Below are 19,140 nucleotides of genomic sequence, written 5' to 3'. Positions count from 1 at the left end.
AGAGGAAGCAGGTTTCATCCCCATTAAAAACACATGAAGGGTCTTGAAGAATATCAATGTAACGTTTACGGTGTTAATATTCTTGAACACCGGTGAACCATTTTCTTATATCTTTTTCAGACACAACTGAACTTGCTGCTGTTACCGCTTCTGGAGTTCGCTCGCTTAAATCTGGATGTCTCTTTAAAAAGGATCTATACCAACCTCTTCCGGGCCGATTGTCAGTAAAAGGATTAGCACGTGGATTTGCATTAAGAAAACCTTTAACCGAGTCTTGTATATTTTCCACTCTACTGGAGAACCTTTGTCTTGGCATGTTACGATCCAATTCTTTAAACGATTCTCTTGGGACCAAGGTTAGTTTTTTCATTAAATTTTTCGCTTGCTCTAAACTGCAGTGTTGCTCTTCGCACATTAAATTGTTCAGCGGCTTTCCGTTGGCTCATGCCATTTTCTATGGCCTGAAAAGCAGACTGAAGGTCTTGTTCTCTATATTTTTTGTGAGACGTTTTATCTTTCCGGATATTTGGCATTTTTTATTCTAAAAATAAAAATCATTTAATAGTATCTAATAATGTTATCTACAATACGGACGTTTCAAATTTGATTCAGATTGCCCGCATTGGCATTAATTTTATAACAACTAAAATAATTGTAATTTCATAAAAACGAATCAGGACAAAAAAGATATTCTTATTACACATTACAGTTATTGGCCACCCTGTGGTTTAGTGATTGGCAGTCGGCCAACCACTAGTTATTGCCATAAAAAATAAGAAAAAATGCTTGAAATATGTTGTGTTGGGCCAAACTAAGCTAAAAGAGCCTAAATTATAATAAATATTTTAATTTAAAGTAGGTACAGTAATTGGCCGGTAGGCCAATCATTATAATGCGGACATATTTAAGATACGGTGCTTGGCCACTAAAATTTACCGCAAAAAAAATATAACCTTACTATTAAAACCACCGATAACGTAAGATTTACCCCACTAAATCATCACAAAACATTAATATAAGCAGATACACAATATTATTAGCCAAGATAACTCACCTCATGAATGGCCTTCCTTAACAAATTCTTTAAAAAACTCTTAAAACTGGGTGCACCTGTTAAGCTTCGAACAACACACGCTGTCACAACTAGACAATATTAACTGAGAGAGATAATGGCTAGACCAAATATATAGCAATGTTGCCGAATTGCAATGCAAATACATTTATTTCTATATACTTTCTAAAAATCTTAATATTTCGGATTTTTGTGAAAGTGGCCAATCACTAGTGACCGGCCAACAACTGTACCCGTTACCCTATATCGATGATGAGACAGTTATATGCTGTGAGGAGAGTGTGAGGTTAAGTGATCCACCAAACAAAACCTTGGATAGTGAGGCTGACGATGAGGATCCGCGACAAACTGAAATCAGGTACTTAAAGAAAATTATTAATCAGAATGAAACAATAATATCAAATCAACAAATTACGATAAATTTATTAAAGGAACAACTAGATTTATTTAAATATATGCAAATAACTGATCAGTCGCCATCTACAAAACAAAATACGAATTCAATCAACCATTCAAACAGAGACCCAAATTTTGAACGACCGAAACAGTCTAGCAGTAAAATATATCCAAAAGACGAAAACACTACACCCGCAAAAAATGTTGCTGTAAATGAAAGTCTAGTTGTTGATAAAGAAAGGAGTTCCCCAACAAAAACTCTCTTTAAAATAGTACCAATAAAAATAAACAAGTTGTTTCCTTAATCGAAAATAATAAACAATTATCAGCTGATATTTTAAGAATACAAACGGAGGAAAAATGTTCAGATATCATTAATTTAATAAACGACGAGAATTTGATAAATACTGAGAGTAAAAATTCGGTTCCAGTTCCAAATAATAATGGACAAGAATGGAAAACTGTTAGGTATAAAAGAAGGAATGGACCTATGGTTATTGGCAATAATGTAAACTCTGAAATCAGTGGTGTTCCAAAATTTAGTCATCTTCATGTTACTAGGGTAAACCAGCATACAACGGCAGATAATCTTAAGAAGATGTTAGAAAAACACTTTCCAGAAGTGATATGTACGTCCTTAACGGCTAAGCATCCCAACATATATTCATCCTTTAAAGTCTCAATTTTTGAACAACATTTTGGTTTAGCGATGGACCCAAAACTATGGCCCGTAGGCTCTTATGTAAGCAGGTTTTTTACGAAGCGTCCAACACATACTCAAATAAAATGAAGGATGTAGAAACGACCATTAACTCTCCATCAAATTTTCAAAATAACCTAATTCAACAAGGCACGGTAAGCATGTTTCATGTCAATTTACAGTGCATATCAAATAAAGTCGATATGATCAATTCTTTTCTTGGGGATAAAAAGTTCTATGACGTCATATGTTTTTCAGAGCACTGGCAAACTGAAGAAAATCTAAAATTAATTAACATCTCCGGCTTTTCACTAGCTAACTTTTTCTGTAGGGTTGAAAAGAAGCAAGGTGGAGTTGCTATTTATGTAAAAGAAAATCTTATGTATTCTTCTCTTAATCTAAATGAATATAACGTAGAGCAAACTTCAGAGTTTTGTGCAATTTATATACCTTCAATGAGAACCAATGTTTTAACTGTATACAGATCAGGTAATGGTGACTGTGCCTTGTTCTTGATGAATTTTGAGAATGTTATAGCATTCTTACTTAACAAAGCAGACAAACTGATTATACTTGGAGATTTTAATATAAATTTTAAAATTAAATCTGACTCTTCTTATGATATTCAAAATCTGTTAATGTCTTTTGGTCTAGAAATAACGATAAACGATTATACTAGAATCACATCTCAGTCCAGTAGTTGCATCGATAACATTATGACAAACTTTTCTGAAAATATCTACAGGGTGGGTGTATTTGAACCTTGTTTCTCTGACCATCGAGCACAATTTATATCTATTGATTCTGATCTTAAAGTTGTTGACACTAATCAATCACTTCAACGGTCTATTACTTCTTCTGGTTTGCAGAAGCTTAAATATGCACTAGCTAGTACAAAGATGGACTTTTTCTATGACACCAATAACGATCCCGATGTCTTGATGTTCTTTTTAACTGAAACTTATAACAACTTAATATTAAAGTTTTTTTCCATTAAAAAAAGTACGACAAACTGCTAAAATAACACCCGTGCAATGGTTTAATGACGAATTAAGGTCTTACAGATCTAATCTTTCTCTCATTAAACACATTGCAGATGTCACTAAGGATCCCGATATTTTCAAACTATATAAACAACAAAAATATGAGTATACTCGGCAGTTACAAAATGCCAAAAAGTCGGCTTACTCTAGTTTTATTACTAACTCCGATAATAAACCTAGAGACTGCTGGAAAATATTAAACTTCGAAAGAGGCAATACAAGATCCAGTTCGGTACAACCAGATCTATCTCCAGACGAAATAAATCAATTTTTTATTACAATCGCAGAGAATATAATTACATCCCTTCCCACTATTAATAACGATATCCTCTTCAGTTACAGAAATTATCCTTCCCCGAGTAAGTCCTTTTGTTTCCGACCCGTTGTGGAAGATGAGATCTCTCAAATAATTAAATCTCTTAATAATTCCAATTGTAAGGACGTTCACGAAATTAATAGCAAGATTTTAAAAGAAACTTACCAAATAGTTTTAACACCTTTCACTCATCTTATTAACTTAATTTTATCAACTGGAGTATTTCCAGGAGCACTAAAGTACTCAAAGGTATTACCTATCTATAAAAAAGGTGATTCCTCGAAAGCTGACAATTACAGACCCATAAGCATTGTTCCTACATTCGGGAAAGTGATTGAAAAGGTGATCAAACAACAATTATATTCTTATTTTGAGTCTAAAAGTTATTTTAGCAACTCGCAATATGGATTCAGAAGTGCTCGTTCTACTACAAACGCGGTATATAATATTGTGAGCGAGGTGATTGAGGGGCTTGAACGTGGCAATCGCATAGCAATTTCTCTCTGCGATTTGTCGAAGGCTTTTGACTGCGTTTCACATGACATTTTGCTCCACAAATTAAACTATTATAGAATCAGAGGTATCCCTCTTAAGCTTATCTCTTCGTACCTATGTGGTAGACACCAGGCTGTAGTGTCTAAAGGTTATCTCTCCGATTTTCGACCCGTAAAACATGGAGTCCCACAAGGTTCGGTCTTGGGACCTCTTTTATTCATTATATATGTCAACGATTTGCCTCATTTCATATCTCCGTACAAATCAGTACAATTTGCGGATGATACGACATACATAATATCAGGTAATAAAAATGAGGATTTAAAAATAGCTTACGAGGAAGTCTCTGATAAATCTAGCACATGGTTTGCTGCGAACAAACTAAAACTCAATACTGAAAAAACGCAGGACTTGATTATATCTGCAAGTGGTTTACATGGCGATCCAGATGACAAAGAGACTGCTAAACTATTAGGAATAACCATAGACAATCGATTGAACTGGTCGGCTCATATTTCACAAGTAAAGGGGAAGCTGTCTAGTTCATTGTTTCTTATTCGTCAACTAGCAAGGGTTGTCAACTTTGAGACATTGAAGGTGACATATTTTTCTTTATTTCACTCACACCTAAGCTATGGATTAATCTTATGGGGCAATTCAACAAATGCTCTTCAAATTTTCAGGATGCAAAAGAAAGCTATCCGGATTTTAGCAGGAGTTAGTTATCTGGAACATTGCCGACCTCTCTTCATCAAATTAAAAATTATGCCGCTACCTACTCTGTTGATATATCAAGTTCTGACTGAAATTCACAGAAAAAGGTCCCATTTAACAAAGCAGTCTGATGTTCACGTTCACAATACGCGAAACTCTCACTATTTACGAACAAATCGCTCTAGATTGCGTCTTTCAGATAAAAATTCTCTTAATTATAACTACTACAATATTTTACCAAAAGATATTAAACAGCTAAGCTGTAACAGTTTCAAAAAAGTCATAAAAAGGTATCTGTTGAAACATTGCTTTTATTGCTCGGAAGAATATATGACTCATTGCAGAACATCTACTGAAATGCTTACCGTGACACAAAATATTTTTTGTTAATCTATATTCTTGTTTGTGATACATATTTATAAGTTGTGTTTTATATTTCCGTTTTATATACCTTGTGATTTTATATACCTTGTAATTTTTATATTCCTTGTAATTTTTATATTCCTTGTAATTTTGACTTGCTACAAACAATTTTTTTTTGTAAAGTAGTTAAATAAATCTATCTATCTATATATCTATCTATCTATCTATCTATCTAAATAAATCTATCTATCTACCAAAAAGAGAAACTTTTCAAAATTTACTATTAGAGCGGTTTAAACGAACTGGACATTTAGATTACGAGAAATCTGATCGGACAAAAACTATTGTAAATGATTAAAATGAATTAAATGTTCGTGTCACTGAGAATCTGCATATTAGTATATTAGTATGAACGTTCTCGTAATCTAAGTGTCTAGTACGTCGAAACTATTCTAGTAAACTTTGAAAAGTTTTTCTTCTTGGTTGTCGTCTATCAGGGAATTGCAGATGATAAATTCTTATTGCTATTAGTAGTACATTTTTGTTATACTCTCCTAGAACAAACACTTTACTAATCAGTTTCTCATTACAAAAATTTATATTAGTAATGGTAACAAAGCAACTAGAACTATAAAAATAATATAATGTCTAATGTTCAAGCAAGATTGGTGTCAAAGCCATATCCAACTAGGTATAATATTATGGTTTGTTTTTATTAATATTTTATGCACCAACAATGTTAACAACCTAGGCATTTTGGTATCTCATCCAATATTAATAAAATAAGGATCATTCTAGAATAACATGTATTTATTTTCAAAAAATTATTATGATTGAATATTTTCACGGCAAATCTAATAAAATTGCAAGTAATTTTTGTTGCAAAATGTTTGGCTTAAAGAAGTACGAATAACTTAAAAATTAAAGCAGTTAGGTATAGGGAATGCTTAAGAAATAAAAAAGTACTATAAAATATCATTTCAGTACAGTACAAAAATACAGGGTGTTCCATTTAAGAAAATTGAGAAAATACTCATTCCGAGTTTCGACCAACTCTGTATACTAAAATTAAACATTTCGCTATATTAATAATTTTTAATAATAATAAACTATATTAAAAATCACTTGAACATAAATGAAGTTTTTGATGTCAAATCAGTATAATTCTACAGGGTGTGAAGTTTGCTACAAAATTTATAAAAAAACCGTCATTATCTTTTAAACTACCCTGTATATTATCACAAAACCTCATATTTTAAGAAAGAAAACATCGAGTAGAATTCAAAAATGTAAAAATATACAGGGTGTCCTGTTAAAAAAAAACGTAAGTTACGATCAACTTCCGGTAAAACCGGAAGTAGCAAAGAGACCAAAATATTTTCATTAAATAGTTTATACCTCAAAAACTCTGTTTTCCAATTTTCATGATTCTCTTACCTTTAGTTTTCGAGATATTTCTAATAGGCCCTTTATCTGCCTCACCCTATATATACGTAATAACCGCCATAGGCAAATATAGTTTGCATGAAGAGTAACGAACGCAAATGTTCACTTCCTAATATATTTCGCAAAATGAGAAATATAATATGAGCACGTACTTCTACAGCAATGCAAGAAATTGGAATTGACAACAAAGATCTGAAAATTATCAGAAGCATTTATTACAATCCAATGGCCCAAATTAAAATAGAAACCAGTTAACTGATAAAATTGCAAAAGAACCATTAATACGAGAGGGCTATATTTTATTTCCACTGCTATTCAATATTTATTCTGAATGGATATTTAAAAAAGCGAAGATTAGACGGTCGTCCGAAAGGAATATTAATACACGGTGAATGATTGAATAACAGGTTAGATTGATGCAGGTTAGAAAAATCAGGATAGGGTCGTGGAATCTTGGTAGTCTTAAGAGTCTGGAGTTAGTGGATGCGCTCAAACGAAGGAGAGTTCAAATTGCTTGCATTCAAGAAACTAGGTGGAAAGGTCAAAGGGCGAAAGAGCTAGGTGAAGGTTACAAATTGTGGTATGCAGGGAGTAGTAACACTAGAAATGGAGTTGGTATAATTGCTGATAGTGAAATGAAAGATAACGTAGTGGAAGTTGTAAGAACGAGTGATAGAATGATGTCAGTGAAATTTGTAATTGATAAAGAGGTATTGAATGTTGTGTGTGTGTATGCTCTTCAAACAGGTCTGGGTGAGAATGAAAGAAGAGCTTTATATGACCAATTAGAAGACGTCCTGAGTGATATTCCGTCAGAGGAGAAAGTTATAATAGGAGGTGATTTCAATGCACATGTGGGCCAAGCCAAGGCAGGATACGAAGCAATACATGGGGATTAGGCTTTGGAACTAGAAATGAAGCTGGAGATGACATGCTTGAATTAGCAACAGCATTGGATATGGCGATTGTTAACACATTCTTTAAAAAGAGAGAAACTCAACTTATTACCTACAAAAGTGGACAACATCAATCCCAAATAGACTACTTCATGATAAGGAAAGAAGACATACGTGAATGCAAGGACTGCAAGGTAATAGTTAGTGAGACAGTAAGCCAACAACATAAGCTGCTTGTTCTAGACATCGAAGTAAAAAGCGAAACTAAACAAAAATATCGGAGAAGACCACAAAAAATCAAGTGGTGGCTGCTAAAAGATGAGAAAGAAGGTCTATTCAGGAGAAGAATAGTAGAAAAAATATGTTGGAACATGAAAGGAGGCCCTAATATAATTTGGAGAAAAATGGCCAGTAGTATTAGAGAGACTACTATTGAAATACTTAGGAAAACGTCAGGAAAAAAGTTTGAGGATAAAGAGACTTGGTGGTGGTCAAACGAGAAAAATAAAAGAGAAGAGAAAATTTTATAAAAAGTGGCAAGAAACCAGATCCGACACAGATCTTCAAAACTATATGGTGGCGAAAAGGAAAGCGAAACTAACAGTAGTAAAAGCCAAAGCAGAAGCGTATTCAAACTTATACGATCAACTTGATACCAGGGAAGGCGAAACGAAGATAGATAGATATAGAAGATAAATATAAAATAGCCAAACAGAGAACAAAGAAAGCAAAAGATTTTAATCAGATTAGATGTATCCGAGATGAAAATAATAAAATACTAGTTCACGAAAGGGATATCGAAAAGAGATGGAGAAAGTACTTTGACAGCTTACTAAATGAAGAATTTGACAGACAGCCTGTAGAGTCAACGGAGACAGTAGCAACAATGGTCACCAAAATAACAAACGGGGAAGTGGCTCAAGCGCTTAAAAAAATAAAGAAAGGAAAAGCGGTAGGACCAGATGATATTCCTGGGGAAGTATGGAGAGCATTGGGAGAGACAGGAATAAGTTGGCTAGCAGGTCTATTTAATAGAATTATGGAAGTTGCACAAATGCCAGACGAATGGAGAAACAGTATACTGGTACCTGTTTACAAAAACAAGGGAGATATACAACAATGTACAAACTACAGGGCTATAAAACTGCTTAGCCACACCATGAAAATATGGGAAAGAGTAATTGATAGACGGATACGTGAAGAGACCGAAATATCCGAGAATCAATTTGGCTTTATGCAGGGCAGATCAACAACAGATGCAATTTTCATTATAAGGCAGTTGATGGAAAAATACAGGAGTAAGGAAGCAAACGCTCATATGGTATTCATTGATCTTGAGAAAGCATATGATAGAGTTCCTCGAGAGATTCTTTGGTGGGCACTCAATAAGAAAGGAGTCCCTAGTGAATATGTAAAGATTGTGAGGGATATGTATGAGGGAGTAACGACTAGTGTTAGGACAGGTGTGGGAGAGACTGATAAATTTCATGTGAAAGGAGGATTGCACCAAGGCTCTGTGTTTAGTCCGTATTTATTCTCATTAGTTTTGGACCAGATAACAGCGAAACTACAGGGTAACATTCCATGGTGCTTAATGTATGCTGATGATGTCGTGTTAGTAGGACATAGTGGAAGAGACTTAGACCAAAAACTGGAACAGTGGAGACAAGCTCTGGAGGAAAAAGGTTTAAAACTTAGTAGGACAAAAACAGAGTATTTGGAATGTTCATTTGAAGATGGAGTTACTACAAATAAAATGGTATCTTTGGATGGTGAACTGATTGTAAAGAGCAATAGTTTTAAGTACCTAAGATCGGTATTACAGAGTAATGGAGAAATAGATGGAGATGCATGCAGTAGAGAATTAGGGCTGGATGGATGAAGTGGAAAGAATCGAGTGGTGTGTTGCGTGACAGAAAAATTCCAATGAAGCTGAAGGGAAAATTCTATAAAACAGCCATAAGACCGGCTATGATGTACGGAACTGAATGTTGCGCAGTGAAGAAGAAAGAGGAATAACGAATGCATGTGGCGGAAATGAGAATGCTTAGATGGATGAGTGGAGTGACAAAGAAGGATAAAATTAGAAATGAGTATATTAGGGGAAGTCTAGGTGTGGCACCAATTGATGCCAAAATGAGAGAGCATAGGTTAAGATGGTTTGGTCATGTTCAACGTCGAGACGTTAATCACCCAATACGAAAAATAGCTGAAGTGCAGATTCCTGGAAGGAGTAGGAGAGGAAGACCAAAGAAGACCTGGGGGGAGACGATAAGGCAGGACATGTTGGTAAAGTGGATTGACATTGATATGACCCAAGATAGAATTGTGTGGAGAAATGCAATTAGGGAAGCCGACCCCGCATAGGTACAAGGCAAAGAGAATGACGATGAATGCAAGACTGCATAAAAAATCTCTGATTAGAAATAGGTGAATGATTGAATAACATTAGATATATGCAGATGACGCTATATTTTTTGCCGATAATCTGAATGATTTACAGATATTAACAAATCGCATAACAGAAGTCAGCAACAGATACGAACTACTAGCTCTTATAATGTAAAGAAGACCAAATATCTAATGACAATTAGTAAAAAAATAATACTACACGCTCAACTTAAAATCAACCAAGACAATATTGAAGGAATCGAGCAATCCACATATCTGGGCACGAATTTAAATAGCCAATGGGACCATTCAACAGAAATTTAACAGCGAATAATAAAAGAAAAAGCATCATTCGTTAGAATTAGACATTTTCAACATTCGAGACATATCATTACAAACAAAATGCCGTCTGTTGAAATGCTACATATTCACAGTTTTGCTTAAGCCATTAAAAAGTTTAACTGGATTCATGTTGTCCTCTTGTATCAATTTTAAGAATTCAGCTGGACGTTGTCTGATTCAGTTGCTTTCTTGGTTTTGGCTGAATTTATTGCATGAAGAACTTAAGATTTTAAATTTCAGGTCCTTTTTGATTTACAGTGCTCTGTATGTTTGGCTTGCCATCTTAGAAGTTATACAGTTACTCCATGTAATAAGTATTTCTCGTTTATCAATAATAACTTTTCCTGCATTATCTACTAGCACAAGCGCATTAGTGTTTTTCTTATTACAGGTACAGGCCAGCTACTTCACGATCTTTCTTGTGCATATTGAACAGTTCATGTTTCTTTTCTAATTCTTTCATTTCCGAACATTCACCATCCCAGTCCCGGATTAAGAATCTTGAGGCCCCTAGGCAACCCAAGCTATGAGGTCCCTTAAGGCCTCTATACCTTCTCCCTCCAAAACCACCTCGGTTAACCCCTCCATCTCCATCCTCCATCTGCAGTTTTAAGTGCAATCTCTTTTCTCTGTAATAATTTACTGACAGCGTTGGTGCGTTCTAAAATGGTGCCCAAAATGCCAAAACTCATTCATTACGAATGTTTCTTTTTTGACATTTCTTTCAACAAACACTTAGTTTATTGAACTATTTTATCCTTTTGAATAGTGTTTTCAGCAAGAGAATACACAGCACAGCAGATTTAAAGACGTTGTAACCTTAGACAAAGCTCTTGTTACGTCAGCCTTTGCACTTCATCTAATGCTACTTGTTCTTTTAATAACTAGATCGTGGCGAATGGGATCGCTTAGTGGAGTTTCATTTAAGCATTTGATCATAACTTTCCAAAGGTGCGTTGAGGCTGAAAAAAGTTGTACACGGACTGAACAAACCCAAAATACGATATTGCTCCAGCTCCAACACAACTTTCAGCATCACTTACTCCAACTAAATTATTTTAAACGAGTGTGCGGCACAAGGAATGTAAATTGCAAATTTGTTAATCTTAGATAAATGAGCCTGGCTACCATTATATTTGACTGACATGTATGTTGAATGATTGTCCCCGCATGTCGTTTACATCAATGCAACAGTCGTTTTAAACGACTAAAAGAGCAAAATAAAGATTTTCTCCAGTATGGCTACTTATGGGTATTGGTATGTCTATGAGAACACCCTCATACACTTTACCATCAGTTGGATTTACATATCTTAATAAATAGTCAACTGGTCAATATGATACAAATCTGAAATTGAATAGACACTTAAAAAGTAGTATTTAGCTTCCTTAATTTCTTTAACAGTTATATTCAAAACGTGTTTTCCCATTACCTCTATTATTTCTTCCCAGATCTTTGGAGATAAGTAAGAAGGTTTTTCAGTACCGTTATTGCCATACTTAGCTAAATGAGAGCTTAAAGAGGATCGTATTCTGCAAGTACATAGCTCTAAAAGGCCTAAGTAGTTCCCATTATTTTAGAACGAAGGATGTCTGTATCACTTCTAAACGCTAATCCGCGAGAAGATAGAAACTTAACCACAGATACTACTCTTTTCAGAACTTAAATCGAGTGATCTTGTTCTTGATTAAATTCAATTTCCAAAGAGCTGTCAATTCGACCATAAAGGCGCTGCCTGTCGATAGTGTCGATGAGTGTTCGTCAAACGTTCGCCATGTTCGCTAAAATGTATACATGGAGAGCAGTAAACATTTCCATTTGAAGAAGAGTACGTTTGCCAATATTTTTAAATTTTTGTTACACTGATATATTTTCGAAAAACCATAGATTGTGTAAAAATCTTGTAATGTCCTCAAAAATTTTTTTTGATGCTAAGAAACTTCCATCAAGATTGTTACATTCTGAAGAACCTTTCCCAATCCAAAATTTCCATATTTTTCAGTTATGGTATTCCATAATCCTATGTTGTTTCCGAATTCTGGGACCAATTTACCTTTAACTTCAATTTCCAACTTAGTTCCGGTTTCTGGTTCTTTTTTTGAACTGGAATATAACTGTCATTGTATGTTTTTTCATCTTCTTCAGTTACGGAAGCTATGTTTCCCTCAGCTATTTCTATTTCAACACGTGCATTTTCATTGGTTGCAGCTTCACTAGTTGTGGATTTCCGTGTGAAACCAAGTTTACGGTATTGCGCGATATTTGAATTTTTCGACATATACCTATATGATTTATAGTTTTTATTTCTGATTTATAGTTTCTAATTATTATTTTTTCCGTTTTGGGCCCTAACGAGGCCCCCTTTGGGGCCGAGGCCCCTAGGCATCTGCCTACTTTGCCTAATGGTTAATCCGGCACTGCACCATCCACTTTTGTTAGCCTCTCGCATTTTTGTTTGATTTATCTCTGTTTTCTTCTGTACTCGTCTACCTTCTCCTGATGTATTGTCCTCTTTATTCCACAAGGTATAGTACCTATTTCTTCTGTCATCCATTGTTGTTTCTTGAATCTGTGAAAAACTTAGTTTTCTCAATATTGTCGGTTGCTCACATTTCCTTCATGTAATTGTATCATTTTCGATTTTGTTGAGATCTGAAGTATAATTCTTTTGCTGATGCCTTTTCTCTATTCATTTTAGCCTGACTCTTGCATCGGTGACTAAAGGTTTATAATCAGATCCAATACCTGCTGCGGGATTATGACGTAACTCTACTAATGAAATTCCTAAATCTTTTATTGACAAATATATCTGATTTTTTACTAGACGTAAAAGATTATCTTCAGGAACCTCCAAGTATATAACCTGCGAGGACGTAGCTTATAGTATGTGTTTGTTACTACATATCGGGTCCTAGGCAAAAATCAGAGTCTACCCCCTCGTTCATTGCTATCTCCGCGTCTCCCAGGCCATATTCCCCTACATGCCCTAAAAGATTCAACCTATGCCCTTTGCCAAAAATTATAATCCTGCTCCAGACTTATTCTGGATGTATTCTTGGACAATCTACCTGAAAACTACCCACTCATAAAGGAGATAGATTCTACAGGGATGGGCAAACTTTTTTGATAAGGGCCACAAAAAGTTTTTGGTCTATTATCGAGAGCCGCATTTGTTAAATTAATATGTTAAAATTTTTAAGATTAGTATAAATTTGATTAAATCTAGGAAATTTTTCTTTATAAAAAATGATTAATTTCTATCCTTGTGGGATCGGTACTTACCCGAGGGATCGCAGATGTTCGGATACAATTACCGTCTCTTTGTAAAGACAATGTCGACTTTACTAAGTAACAAGACATTTACTCTACCCACACTACACATTACACTACAATCTGTTTGCGAAATCAACTTTACCATGACAATGGACAATGGCATTACTTGTCGACGCATTAAACGAGCGTAGGCGCAAAATTTCGGGCCAATGCTTTTTAAATGCATTCATTTTTGTCGAATCCTGAGAAAACTAAGTATTTTTGAAAAATTTAAACGCAGAATGAAATATTACATTATTACCGAGGGCCGAAAGTCCCGGAAAACATCTAAAATGTTTATTTTAACAAGTGAAGAAAAAAAGATAAAATTGAGTGTGATTTTTAATTTCAAACATCTCATTAAAAATAAACTTTTTGTTTTTTCTAAGGGATTTTCGGCCGTCGCTAATCTCTAAATGTAGTCTTTCATTCTGAGTTTAAATTTTTCAAAAATATTAATAGTTTCTTCAGGATTCGAAAAAATGAATGCATTTAAAAAGCATTCGCTCGATATTTTGCGCCTACGCCCTTAAGCTAAATAAAAATTATAAAAATATATTTCTGTTTTCACGTGGCTATTAGCCTGTTAGCTACTTATATATTTGAAGAGAAATTCCGTGCTTAAATACATATATGCAAGCGCCATTTAAATAAAATAAATAAAGTTATTTTGAAAAAAAGATCCCAGATTCCCTTCACACTTTTTTATTAATGCTCTGAAGCTATTTTATTGTGACGTCTTATGTAATTTACTATTTTATTTGGGAATAAAGCCACAATTTAAGTTATTTGAAATTAAATAATATATTTGACAAAAAATACGATTTTTTGATAACGATTTCCGAATGGGAAGTCGAAACTTCAAATATATTTAATTTCAAACTTAAATTGTGGCTTAATAAAATAAAATAATAATATATTATAATAAAAATAATAAAATAGTAAATTCACTAAAATAGTAAATTTTAATGATGGAAAGTGGAAAAACAAAAACTTTTTTATATGATGAAGGAATAATTTCAGTTTCATTTTAAAAGTTTGTGCGCGTATAAATTTTTGCTCTGCAATATTATGTTTAAAATATTTAAATGATTATGTCCAGGTAAACGGAAAATCGCATGTCCATTCAAAAATTGTCAAATTAGCAAAGGCGTCGCAGTTTTTCATTTCTAAAAATAAATAAAATTCCTCCCTTAATTTACAGCATATTTCAAGAACTTTTCCTAAACGTATCCATTAAATATGATTGTGGTATAAGATATTAGTGTGTTTTGTTTCTTTTTAACTCTTCCAAAAATGCTACGAATTCACAATAATTTAATCATCTTGAACGAATAAAATTAACAATATTACTTATATGTACCTAATTGAAATAACTTTGTCTACATGCAAAATATTTTTGAACAATACCAGCCGATTATGCAGTGAAAAAATAATAAATCATGTTCTGGAAATTGTTCATGAACATCATTCAAGTTTTTTCAACATGCCAATATATATGCTCATCTTAAATTTGGTGCTTTGGTGCTCTGTCAGTTGTTACACTTATTAATTGCTTAAGAGGTAATTAATAATTTTCCAAAAAATTCCTGACTATACTTTAAAAGTATTGTTTCCTGCTGTTTGAGATTTCACGTATTCCGTTGATAACAGTTCTTTATAAATATTCAAATCGGTAGTAATTCCTCGAATAACTATTAATAACTGCGCTGTGTCAGTTCTATCAACATTTTCATCCAAAGGAATTGAATACCACATCAAGTTACCTTCTAAAAAAGATAATTTTGTATAATTTTAATCATCATTTCAAGTCTTCGGACGACAGTCCTTAGTGATAAGCTGATATTTTTGAATTTTTGTTGTTCTTTTGGACATGAAATTCCACTTGCTTTAACTAAAGAATCTTTTATAAATTCACTATTGAGAATGGTTTGTTCGCTAATTAATTTTTGGGTAATTTTAAAACTTTTTGTGTTTAAAGCTAAAATGATGTTTTATATTATCTATATGTTTACTTAATACTATTAGCAATAATTAAAAACAATCATTCTTTAAATTAAAATAATTCACTTTTTGCTGAGGGCCGCAGAAAAATGCCTAAGGCTACGGCTCCACGGGCGGGAAATTGACGCTAGCAGTAGCAGTAAAATGAATTTAAGGTTCCGCGGAACGGAATAGGGATAGCCGAACTGTACCGACTACAGGACTTGTGCGTAGTCGGTTCAGTTCGGCTATTCCCATTCCGTTCCGCGGAACCTTAAGTTCATTTTACTGCTACTCCTAGCGTCAATTTCCCGCCCGTGGAGCCGTAGCCTAAAGGGCCGCATGCGGCCCGCGGGCTGCTCTTTGCCCACCCCTGAGATAGATGGTTAGTGAAGCAAGCTCTAAGTGTTCAGTATGGAGAATATTAAACGGAAAAAATGGTGCCAGCGAAAACCAACGAAATAAAATGAGGCCTTAGACATAAAACAGATAAGAAATGCTTTTTAAACGGCAAACAAACGAAGAAATTAACGTTTTTAATCACATTCCACATAATAATTTTCTGTAAACAACGTAATATTGACAAAAAAGAAAAATATTTCTTAATTGACGAAATTACGCAAACCAAGCAAAAATAACGAACGTAATATAAAAGTGGGGAATTCAGAGGAAAATTAAAAATATTCTCATCGTCGGAGATTATTTAATAAATTTATTTATTTATTTAAAGTGGATAATAGAAGCTAGACGAGAATGAAACTCATTAGAATAACTACTTATTAGACGAGGATCCCATGGCCTTGATCTTCCTCTGCTCCTTTACTAGTTTAAGATAGTAAATTACCATTTAAAATTGAAAGTGATATCATCGGTTTCACATCAACAACGATAATTTTAAAGAAAAATATAAAGATTACCGAAATGATTAAGATTATTACGTCGAAATACCAGCACGATTTTACCTTCAGACTTTAAAACAAATAAGATAAAATAAATTAAAAACATCTTTTTTCTGATTCATTAATATAGATAGAAGTAAAATATATTGATACAAATACATGGACAACTTACCTAAAAAAACCTGTATCAAACAGCTAATCACGCAGAACTGTAAACGCCAGGATTATAATCGGATGAGCAAACAGAAATTAAAGAGGAAGATATAACGAACGCCTAAAAAAAGATGAAAAATCGAAAAGCACCTGGGAAAGATGGAATAGCTAATGAACTTTTAAGATATTATGGAGAGACACTTCACAAAGTAAAATAATAAATACTTACAGGAAAAATTCCAGAAGAATGGAGAACCACTCAATCAATAGCGTTATTTAAGAAAGGTGATATGACAGACCCCAGTAACTATAGAGTGATAAATTTACTGAGCACCATATTGAAATTCACAACAAATATACTAATGGAGAAAATAATCATCATCATCATCATCATCATCATCATCATCATCATCATCATCATCATTTGGCTCTACAACTCTATGTGAGTCTTGGCCGCGTTTACTATTTCCCTCCATTGTTGTCGGTCCTGAGCAGCTATTTCCCATTGCTGTACTCCCATTTTGCGTAGATCACTAGCTACTGCATCCTTCCATCTCTTTCTTGGGCGCCCAACTGACCTTTTTCCATCGGGCCTTTCCCAGAATGTGGCGTTCAGAAGTCTTTCGTCACTTGATCTTAGCACGTGACCCGCCCATCGTATTCTGTTTGCTTTAATGTAGCGTACTATGTTTTCATCTCCATATATTGTCTGGAGTTCATCGTTGTGTCTTCTTCTCCATTCTCCTGTTGACTCTTCTCTGCAAGGCCCATAGATAGTTTGCAGTATCTTTCTTTAAAGTACCAGTAATTTTGTCGTTTCCCGCTGGTTCAGAGTCCACGTTTCGCTTCCATACGTTATTGTGGGACGAATTATTGTCTTATATACTCTTATTTTTGCTGGCCTTGTGAGTATTTTTGATTTAAGTAGGGTCCTTAGTGAGTAATATGACCTGTTTCCTGCAATGATCTTGGCTGCCACGCCCTTTTCATATTTATTTTCAGATGTTATGATCGCTCCCAGGTACTTAAATTTTTTGACGACTTCAAAATTGTATTCATTAATTGTTACGTTTTGTCTAACCCTTGGTCTTGGGTTCTTCGTAACCACCATGTACTTGGTCTTGTCCTCGTTGACCTTAAGACTAACTTCCTTGGCTCCGTTCTCGAATAGCGTGAAAACTTCTTTTGCATCTCTGGTGGATTGTGCAATTGTGTCCACGTTATCCGCAAAGGCCAATAGTATTTTTGATCCTTGGGCGGCAAATCCGTTTGTCAGTTGTGGCTGAGCTTTCCTTACTGTATGTTCCAGTGCGAAGTTAAACAGCAGGGGGGCGAGAGGATCTCCTTGTTTAAGCCCGGTGTCAATGAGGAATTCCTCCGACGTGGTGCTGCCAATTCTGGATTGGAGAAAATAAAGGTTTCTCAATGGAGAAAATAATGGTGTACATAAATATATCCGATGAACAACAAGGATTTAGAAGTGGAAGATCATGTAACGATGCAGTTTTGTGATAAGGCTAATAGCGGAGAAATCATTAGCCAATATTAGTCAGTTAGAATAAATAAAGGTGCAGAGTATGAACACGACCTACAAAGATTACTGCACGAATTCAACATTGACGCAAAAGAAATGAATATGAAAATATCAGCCCAAAAAACTAAAAGCCTAGTAATAGCCAAATAACCAATAAGATGCAAATTTGAGTTAGACAGTCCAATTATACAAGTAATGACTTTCAAATATCTGGGAATTAATCTATCAGCCGGCAAAAATATCGAAGAAGAGGTAAAAGACCAAATAATTAAAGGCAGTAGAACGGCCGGATGCCTAAACGACACAATTTGGAAAAACAAACACCTAAATTTTAAAAACATATTTAGACAAGGAGAAAACGGCGGGTTCGTTGGGAAAAATATTCCCATGAGATTTTTTTGCATAATTACATTCGTGAGACATCCCAGAATAAGGTTCAAGAAGTCGCCCACCTGAAAAGTGGGCCAAATTTTTTTTAACAAATTTTTTTAATCAAATTGCAAAAATCAATATTTTTGGCCCGGACAAATTTTGTGTAGGTTTTTTTGGACCATTCTGGATAAAAAAGGTCTCGTATAATTTTTCTCTAAAGTTGATCGTTTTCGAATTATAAGCAATTTAAAATTGAAAAAAAAAAGAAAAATGGCGATTTTCAAGGCTTAATAACTCGGTTAAAAGTTATTATTATGAAAGTCAGAAAGTGACTAAATCAAAGTTTAATGCCGCCCCTACAAGATCCTGAATAAATTTTTGCCATTATTTTATTACTAAGCTGTTATTTTTAAGTAATAATATTGAGCGCCATGCACGTGGTAGCCGGCCGTAAATGCTGAGTGCGAGAGAGATGCCACTCCGGCAGTCCAATTGTGCATCTTACTTGCACTCACATTTACGGCCGCCTACCACGTGCATGGCGCTCATTATTATTACTTAAAAATAACAGCTTAGTAATAAAATAATGACAAACATTTCTTCAGGATCTTGTAAGGGGGGCATTAAACTTTGATTTAGTCACTTTCTGACTTTCATAATAATAACTTTTAACCGAGTTATTAAGCCTTGAAAATCGCCATTTTTCGTTTTTT

Source organism: Diabrotica virgifera, chromosome 4 (assembly GCF_917563875.1).
Source record: "Diabrotica virgifera virgifera chromosome 4, PGI_DIABVI_V3a".
NCBI classification, from domain to species: domain Eukaryota; kingdom Metazoa; phylum Arthropoda; class Insecta; order Coleoptera; family Chrysomelidae; genus Diabrotica; species Diabrotica virgifera.
The sequence above is the reverse complement of the archived record's forward strand: the minus strand, read 5'-3'. Positions refer to the sequence as shown.